This window comes from Protopterus annectens, chromosome 4.part0, assembly GCF_019279795.1.
Source record: "Protopterus annectens isolate FY-2018-M chromosome 4.part0, PAN1.0, whole genome shotgun sequence".
NCBI classification, from domain to species: Eukaryota; Metazoa; Chordata; order Ceratodontiformes; family Protopteridae; genus Protopterus; species Protopterus annectens.
In genome coordinates this window covers 409,679,734-409,689,484 of record NC_056733.1, presented here as the reverse complement: position 1 = coordinate 409,689,484, position 9,751 = coordinate 409,679,734, and the positions used below count along the sequence as shown (strand labels likewise).

General features: G+C 41.7%; 1 protein-coding gene across 2 annotated transcripts in view; it reads right to left on the bottom strand.

The window, feature by feature from the left end:
- VSIG10 (V-set and immunoglobulin domain containing 10) overlaps positions 1-9,751 on the bottom strand; it is an 811,575-nt gene that overhangs the window by 531,335 nt on the left and 270,489 nt on the right. The window lies entirely within an intron of this gene.

Here is a 9,751-nt window from a genome sequence, read left to right as displayed (position 1 = left end):
AGGAACTACCATGGCGTCAGCACTGACACCCAGCACCAAGCCAGAAGCCAATGCCCACATGTACAAAGACCATAAATTCTGACCTTAAGATCTAAACTGATGAGATCAGCACTGGATATCCTGGCTCCAGGTCCTGGTCCCATAGAGGCAGTTGATATTGGAAGACCATCTCTAAATCCACTAGCACTAACAAGGAAGGAAAGAACAATCTTTTTTGCTGTCAGGACCTGCAAGAAACTATGCATCCTTGATATAAGTGAAGCTGGAATTGAGCCTTAGGAGGAGGGGGGATGATGATATTATCCTTGTCCATCCCAGAATGAGAGCAGGATTGGATGAGGCCCAGATCCATCTGCACCTAAAGCCTCAGTCAATCAATATCCATTGGAGAAACCTGAATATAAAGATTTGGCAGAAGAGGCTAACAAAGAATGACCTGGGAAGACCCAACTGGAAATAAGAGAAAACATCCAACCTCTTAAGTGAATCCGATCTAGGCACTCTGGAAAGATGACCTCCTATAACATGCAGTGCAAGTATGGAGCTCTATGCATCACCTCCTTCTTCACCCCTCAGAGCACTTTTGTGAGAAGAGAGGGGACTCTCTAGGAATTGAAGGTTCCTTTCTTTTGCTACACTTATCCCTAGCAATAGGCTCTTTGGACTTAGCTGAAGTGGATGATTTCTGGTTATTCGCCCTAGGCAACAACTATTTAAGAATGAGTTTGCTCTTTTTATCAATAAACCTCTTATCAAATTGTGACTAGCAACAAGAGAGACACTTTATACGTCAGTCCTGTGAAGAAAACTTGTGCTCATAAGATTCATACTTTTTAAAGCCAAAATATGTATCGATTTTGCAAAACAGCAACTAAGCAGAAAGCAAAATAATATGATTTGCCACAACCAAAGAATAGAACACAGTTGTCTGGCTATGAGATATCAACAAGCTGATTTCTGTAGTCTAAGGTTTGTTTCTCTCAGCCTCCACCTACCTACCATGTGACTGAATTATTCACTTAACCCGACATTACTCTGGGTCAAGTGGGAAACTGGGCTGGGCTCCTTAATTGTCTTCTGGATAGCATGCCTAGTTTTGTTTATATTTATTCATTTCTTGACTGATATTTACACTGGTCCAAGGACCCTTTTCAGGTACCATCCCGGTTGAAAGGCACATTTACATTAACAATATTCTAGGTTGATATTCCAAACATCTTAAATCACTATTACTACAACATTCATATAAAAGGTAAGCCTGGAAGGTTCTTCCCCTTAGTCTGCTAAAGTTCAAGTTACCCTCCTTACCTTCTTGTTGGTTTAGTGCACAGTGCACTACATAGGATTACCCTTTTTGCATATTTTTTTTAAAATTTGCTCTTCCTAGTGTTTGAGTATATAGACCCTTCCTACACATTCTCTTCATTACCACTCATTTAGTACCCTTTTTCTAGTATATTTACATTTACTGAGATCTGTGTTATAACTGCTTTGTTTTAAACTCTAGCGAGAGTACAATAAAAACTAAGCCATTTGTATGCTGACTGCTCATAGAACCCTGAAGTATGTTGTTTGCTGTTGGATAGTGGACTTGTCTAAATTTTTTTTTTTTATTTCTCTAAGTTGCTCATTCACTCACTGTAAGCTCAATACTAAGCAACCATGCTACTGACTGAGACTGTTTTATGGTGGATTTGACTAAGTACCAGCCGAGAATCACCTTGGAAAAGTACTTGTTCACTTCTTACCAGTTTACTGAAACACTTAATTACACTTAATGTTTGACATTTACTGTGATATAAGTCACAGTTGCTTTGGTTTAAACTCCAGCGATTGTAGAGGAAAAACAGCCATTTCTAGGCATCGATGAAAAAGTACTTAAGAAAGCTCTACTTTGCACTCTAGTGAGAATAGATAGCAATAGAGTCATTTCTAGGCTTGTTACTGCTAAAGAACCTTAGAGTGTGCTATTATGCTACTAGCCAATGGGCCAATTTGAAGTTTTTTGAAGCTCATTGAATAATTTTTAATTTATTTACCTGCATAAGTTAGCCATCATTTTTCAGTGTTGCTCATCTCTCAGTGGCAGTTAGCTGTACCCTACATAGATGCATGAACTTAGAAACTTCACTTTCCATACAAAACAGGCTTCAAAAATTTCTTGAATACTTCATACTCAGTAGCTGCTTGACAAGCCACTGGTTTGTGCAAAGAGGTGCACTGCCCTTCATGTGCAGACTACAACTGCCGTTTTTACACAGATAGTACTTTAGTAACCTGTTCTAAACACCACAAAGACTACTCTCACTGCAGCCAAAGACAATTAGCATCTGAACCAAGAACATGCACTTTCCAACTGTCTCCATAGTCAGCTTGGTTGAAATGGACATCCCAAAACAATGCAGAAACTGAATGCTTACTGACAACCACTTGCTACTTAAATATACTGACACACTGTGTGAGAGATGTAGTTACATAATGACTGTGGAGGCAAAGTTCTCACATAAGACCACCACATTTAGCAAGCAGGTTGCTAGTAACAAACAACACCATGCTATTCTGATCTCACTCAATAAAGACCAAACACGCAGACCTACTTATGTGGAGGTTCTTAAAAGTAACCTACCTAAACCAAAAGTTCTCATAAATGTAGCCCCTAAGCAACCTCACAAACACACAACTCAGGCAGCATCTATCATGAAGTATGCATATAATACTCAGTGTCTCAACTCAGAAGCCCATAAAGCAAAACTCAGCACCATGCAACATCTTAGTTCTGGTTGACTCCATAGTGAGACATACTGAGGCATCACTCAACAAGCTGTACCAGGAGAGGGTCATGATGAGTTGCCTGTCAGGAGACAGGACTTGCCATATCACTTAACCACTCAGTCCTTGTCCCACAAGTACACATATTACACAGTCAAGGTACATATATCCATCTGGGAGGAGATGGCTGACGGTCCAAACCATTTCACCACAGATGGTCTGCACCTCTTTCCCTAAGGCTTTTGTATATTAGCCAAAATCTTGTCCACTCCCATAGTGCTTTTTTTTAGACAAGAGTCTCCAAAACCATCTGACATAAAACAGTATCTGGATAAACATAAAGGTTGTTCTGCTGAGTGCTTGCAGCCTTTACAGAAAACTTCATTCCCTATTGGCATTCCTTACCCTGGAATGCATTTATACAAGCATTGTTGCAGAGACCTGGTTCAAATCCATGGAAACCACCTTGCTTTAATGTTTGCCATGCATTCATGTCCACTGAACTAGACAAGGGCACTAAAGGTGGGGCATCTCTATATTTGTTAAACAAAGTGCCACCTCCAGACTTGTTAGACCGTATAATGACCTAGAATTCCTCCACATGTAACTTATCATGAATAAAATCCTGTATCACCTCAGTCAACCACAGGACCCCCTTCATATCCCCCCTGGTTCATTCCTCTTAGCTGACAAGTATGGAGTCCCTTTACATCAAGCCAAACATTGTTCTCCTAGAGAACTTCAACTACCCTCAATAAACTGCGAGACTTATGCATCCACCAAAATGTATCCCCAGAGATTTCTAGATTTCATTAGTACAAACTCTCCTCACCATTTAGTTAGCATCCCACCTAGGGTTGACAAAATTCTGGTCTTGGGTTTTATCAATATGTAACAGCTGTGTTCTGTGCCAGTTGCAACTCCATCCCTAGTAAAATCTGACCTTAAATCAGTCACATTCACTAAAAGACTTAATCCAGAATACTTTCCAATAACTCAGTATTCAGAGATCATGCTAAGGCTAATCTACTTAAACTAAGTGATGATTTGGCTAAATTCAATATCCCCTCCCAACCCGATTACCTCATTGTATATTCTGAATCCTTTACTGTCAAATTCTACTCCCATGCAAATAGCTACATAAAGGCATCTGTCCTCCAAAGTAAATACAATGCCAAATACAATGCCAAATTTAAGGATAAATCCCATATGAAGGAATCCAAATATAAACAGGCTCTACAAGAGGAGAAAAGCATATAAAAATAAATACAACTCCCAGAAGGACAAAAATGTTCTTATTAAACTTAGCAGGGAAATCCAGGTCCTGATCAAATCAGCCAAAACCAGATATGAGGAAAACTAGCCAACCAGGCAAAAAACAACCACAACACATACTTTAACTATATTAGAAACCTCAAAAACAATGCCCAGCATCACAAAGCAAATAGCAGATGGCACCATGTATTCAGACCTAGAGGACAAATCTTCCTCATATGAATCTTCCTCATATGAAATCTGGCTAGTGGTATCGTGAGGATCACTGATGCCATAAGGTCTATAATTGTGAGAAACTCTTTTGGGGAGGCAGCTTCTTGAACAGAGACATCCCTGAAAATGTTCTGGTAAGTCAGGACTTTGTCTTCTGGGGGAACAGCCATTTCTTTTCTGGGTCTATCATTCATCCTAGGAAGAAAATTCTTTAAGAGGATGTGAGCCAGGAGCTTTGCAGGTCAACTTGAAGCTTGGGTGAGCAAAATGGTTGAGACATTATCTAATGATTCTAAACACGTGGAAACAAACTCTGCACAAATCAACAAGACATCTAAATAAGTGAAAATGCGGATGCCCTGGGTCCTGTAGTATTGAAACCAGTGGAGCCAGGCACTTCATGAATACCCGAGTTATAGCAGACAGCCCAACAACAGGTATGAAGGAATTCCCCTGAAGGGAGGAGGATTTACTGTCCACCGCCAAGATTATCCTCTGAATTATTCTCAGCAGCCACTTGCTGAGACCATTTCTGGCAATGCTGGTGAACTGAGCAAAAACCAGGGGAAAGGGCAGGAGGGACAGGAACAAGGGATGGGATGCTAGAGTCTTAGCATAGTCATTTTTAGTAGGGGAAATTTTTTTTTGGGGGGGGAATGAACTACTTTCATTTGGTTTGGAAGCATTATTTTTTTGAAATTTCCTTTTGGCACCCTGGCTCATAATGGGCTGTGACTTATGTTTGCTTTCCCTTTGAAGCTGGATGCCGTGATAGAGGAGAACCTCATAATAGGAAACTATTCCACTTGCCCCATGCATCAGTTTACCTCTATCATCCCACTGTTTGAAAATATGGGTAGCAGCAGATCCAAATGCAAATTCAAAACTTAAAGGAGCAGGTAAATCTTGTATTTTAAATCCTCAGAAAAATTCTGGCTATATAACCAAGCACACCTTCACAAAAACAGTTGCATTTCTAGAAATAATGTCTGCATTTTCAAAGCACTCTTCAAAGCATGCTTTGAAACCAGAGTCACATTAGAAACAAATCTCATTCATATACCACCTCTGTTCAACAGGCAAAAATGCCGCAAAGTCACCTAAACTGTAAGCATATTGCAAAATAAATTTCCACGTGAATCCCTGATAATTTAAAACTCTAAAGAGTGAATTATTAGATTGAGACAACTTTTTTCCCCTGAGACTCTAACTACTTGGAAATTTCATCCAGCAGTGTATGGTTAGAAGAAATGAAGGCACTCTTGTTTAGAGTTGGCAGCTGGAGAAACCACAGCTGGGTCAGTTGGCAAAGAAGCAAAGAGAGGTTCAAGATTAGAGTACACCATGTATTTCTTCATAAGCTTTTCAGGAACTGGTTCACTAGCTAATGGGGTTTTGCATGCAGTTTTGCAGACATCTTCTAAAGGTGGTAACAGAGAAAGAACAGCCAAAAGATATGGAATCTCTTCATCAATCTAATCATAAACTCTGCCAGTCTCTGGCATAGCTGTAGATTGCTTCCAGTCAAACACATACATAAACCTAGCTAGTATATGTGGAAAAGTGAACACTTGCATGGATTTTTGAACCTATTCACCTTCTGAAGAATCAGACTGGACAGACTAGAGTGTTCACTACTATCCGACTCAAGAGTTCCCATCAAAATCTGCTTCACTAGACTGATGTCTAGAGAAGGTAGCCCCACAGTCATTCAGAATAGGAGCATAGTCTCCAAAATTAGCTGACTGTAAAAAGTACAGTTTTGTACCTACCATAAATGTAGATGTTCGAAGATCCACATTGCTGCAGTCCTTACATATGGGGTAGTCCGCTGTCCTCGGTCGGCCCGGATACCAAAGTATTAGGCTGACGTCGGACAAGGCGCTTAAAACTGACATCAGGACGTCAGGGTACAAAAGCGCATGACCGACGTCATTTCCTCAGTCTTTTCTTGCCCCAGATGTCAGAAGGCCCTAACAAGAAAGGCCACAGCCAAAAACCAGCAAAAACTAACCAACCACCCGTGCACTAACCACATTTACAAAATGTACAACACAAACCACACCACCACCTTCAACAACAGAGGGGAAGGAGGGAGGGTAAATTGGACTGCAGCAATGTGGATCTTCGAACATCTACATTTATGGTAGGTACAAAACTGTACTATGTTCTTCATCTCACATTGCTGCAGTCCTTACATATGGGTAGAATCCCAAAGCAGAGGTAAGGGAGGATGGCAAAACTATAAAGAATTAGGAGCTGCCAAAATGCCCTGTAAAATTGCAGTGGCAAATCCAGCCCTAGATTTAGAGTAAAGTGGAAGGTGGTAATGCTTAGAGAAAGTATGCACTGAACTCCAAGTAGCTGCTTCCAAAATATCTTTAGTAGCCACCCCCCTTAAAAAAGCTGTAGAAGTGGCAGTAGCCCTAGTGGAATGAGGCCTAATCCCAGCTGGAATCTCCTTACCATGATGGGAATAACAGAAAGCAATACAAAAACCAATCCACTTAAAAATAGTTTGTTTTGAAACAGGTTTGCCCTGAGAACCCAAAGCAAAAGAAACAAACAACTGCTGAGACTGTCTGAACCCTTTAGTTCTGCTCAAATAGTATCGCAACTGTCTGTGTATATCCAAAGTGTGCAAAATCTTTTCCCCTTTATTTTGGGGGTTTGCATAAAAAGTAGGCAAATGAATAGTTTGGTTTAAAGCCACACTAGAAACCACTTTAGGCATAAAAGAAGGGTTAGTACGCAAAGACACCCTATCCTTGTGGAAAATTAAGAAAGGCTCAACTGCCATAAGGGCCTGTAATTCAGACACCCTTCTCGCAGAGGTAATGGCCAACAAAAAAGCAGTCTTCCATGATAAATATTTCAACTCTGCCGATGCTGCAGGCTCAAAAGGTTGTAGAGTGAGTTTCTCCAACACAAAATTGAGATCCCAAGCAGGAGTAGGAGCTCTACGTGGGGGTCTTATATTCTTTGCCCCTCTAAGGAATTGCTTAAACAAAGGCTGAGAAAATAATGGTGGGACACAGTCATAGTGAGCAGAAATTGCTGCAGCATGAACCTTTATAGAGGAGAAGGACAAACCTTTGTCCAATAACTCAGTAAGGTATTGAAGCGCAACACTTAAATTAGGTTTAGAAACATCAAAGTCCTTTGCTGTACTCCAAAATAAAAATCTCCTCCATTTATCTGCGTAAACTTTCCTTGTACTAGGCCTTCTGGCCTCCAAAATAACATTCAAAACTTGTTGTGGAAGCTGAGACCCTCCAGGGTTTAAAACAGAATATGCCAGGCTGTCAGATGTAGAGAATGAAGTCTGACATTGAGTAAATGACTGTTCTCCTGAGACAGCAGGTGAGGAATCGAAGGCAAAGGCCATGGAGGCTCCTGTGCCAGACTTCTCAGTAATGGGTACCAGTGCTGTCGAGGCCAATCTGGAGCTATTAAAATCATGTTTGGCTTGTCCTGTCTGACCTTCAGCAGTACCTTTGGGAGGAGAGGCAGAGGTGGAAAGGCATACACGTGAAGATTGCTCCAATTGAATGAGAGAGCATCCACTTTCCAAGCTGTGGGATGAAACCTTTTTGTGCAAAACTTTGGCAGCTGGTAATTTAGTGGAGAAGCGAACAGATCTATGTCTGGAGTTCCCCATAACACTGTCAATCTCTGAAATACATGAGGATCCAATTTCCACTCGTGGGGATCCATAATTTGTCTGCTCAACACATCTGCTAAGGAGTTCTGTGCTCCTGGCAGAAACCTTGCCTGAAGATTTAGCTGTAAACTGAGAGCAGTCTCCCACAAAATCATTGCTTGTCTGCATAGAGGATAAGAATGCGTTCCCCCTTGCTTGTTGATGTACCACATGACAGTTGTGTTGTCTGTTTGAATCAACACCTGCCCTGGAAGAAGTAAATCCTTGAAAGCTATCAATGCAAATTGGACTGCTAACATCTCCTTCAAGTTGATATGTAGATGTTGAAGTCTGGCAGGCCACGTGTCTTGTACCCATTTTCCATTTACATGAGCTCCCCAAGCTTTGTCTGAGGCATCTGTCGTTAAAATCTGACTCGCCTCTGGCCGGGTCACAGAGAGTCCCTTGTTTAGGTGACATTCCTGAGCCCACCACAAAAATTCCTTTTGAATGCAAGGTATTATCTGAATGACAGTGTCCAAATCTTGGCAGTGCTGTGTCCATACATTCTTGAGATACCACTGTAGCTTCCTCATATGCAGTTTGGCATTGGGAAGTACCAGAATACAAGATGCCATGAACCCCAAGGCTTGAAGGACTGTCCTTGCAGTCAGCCTGGACTGACGAGACAATTGGTGGAAGTAAAGAGAAAGATTCTTTTGTTTGTCCGGGGTCAAAAAGGCCATCTGGGATGCTGTATTCAGTCTCACACCCAGAAAGCACGTGTCCTGAGAGGGTACTAGACTGGACTTTATTTCGTTCACAGAATACCCCAGGCATCTTAACACTGCCATCACATACTGTAAATGATGAAGAAGTTCGTCCTTTTCTTGGGCCAGAATCAGGCAATCGTCCAAATAAGGATAGATTTGTATTCCTCTTAGCCTGAAGAAAGCTACCACTGGAGCCAGAACCTTCGTGAACACTCTGGGCACAGTAGATAAGCCAAAGGGCAATGCAGAGAACTGATAATGTGAAGTCCCAGCCCGAAAACGCAGATACTTCCTGCAACTGGACCTGATAGGAACATGAAGGTAAGCTTCCTTGAGATCCAGAGTCACCATCCAGTGATCTTTGCCCAGCAGAGGTAAAAGCTGTTGTAATGTCAACATTTTGAACTTGGGAATGTCTAGATATGTGTTGAGGATAGATAAATCCAAAATTGGTCTCCACGTGTTTCCTTTCTTTGGTACTAGAAACAGGCGAGAATAAAATCCTAGGCCCACTTCTGGCAGAGGGACCGGTTGTATGGCCCCTATTTGAAGTAGTAGAGAAATTTGTTTGTGAGCCTCTAGTCTTTGCTGAGGAGGAACGTCCGGCATGCCTTTGAAAGGAGGCAAGGTATGGAAATAAAACTTGTAACCCTGGTGTATGATATCCAATACCCATTTGTCTTGGGTAATCAACATCCAATTTTCCTTGAAGAGTGCTAACCTTCCTCCCAAAGGTGCTGCCAGGCAAGAAGGATCTGGCAGCTGAAAAAGTAGGTCATTGGGCCTGTTTACGAAAGGACTGGCCCCTGCCCTCACCAAGATTGTGCAGGTGAACTCCCTGTTCTAGGCCTGAAAGAACTCTGAGCTCTGCCCCTACCACGTCTAGATCTACCCTAGACGGAGAATCATAAGAAGGATACGTCCACCCCTTAGCAGGCCAATTCCTACTAAACTTGGAGGCTGAACTTGCAAAAATCTTTAACAGCCTGCATAGACTTAGCCTTGTCTTCCATTTTCTTCAAGACTGACTCCACAGGTGAACCAAACAACACATCAGACTGCAAAGGAGCATCCAAAA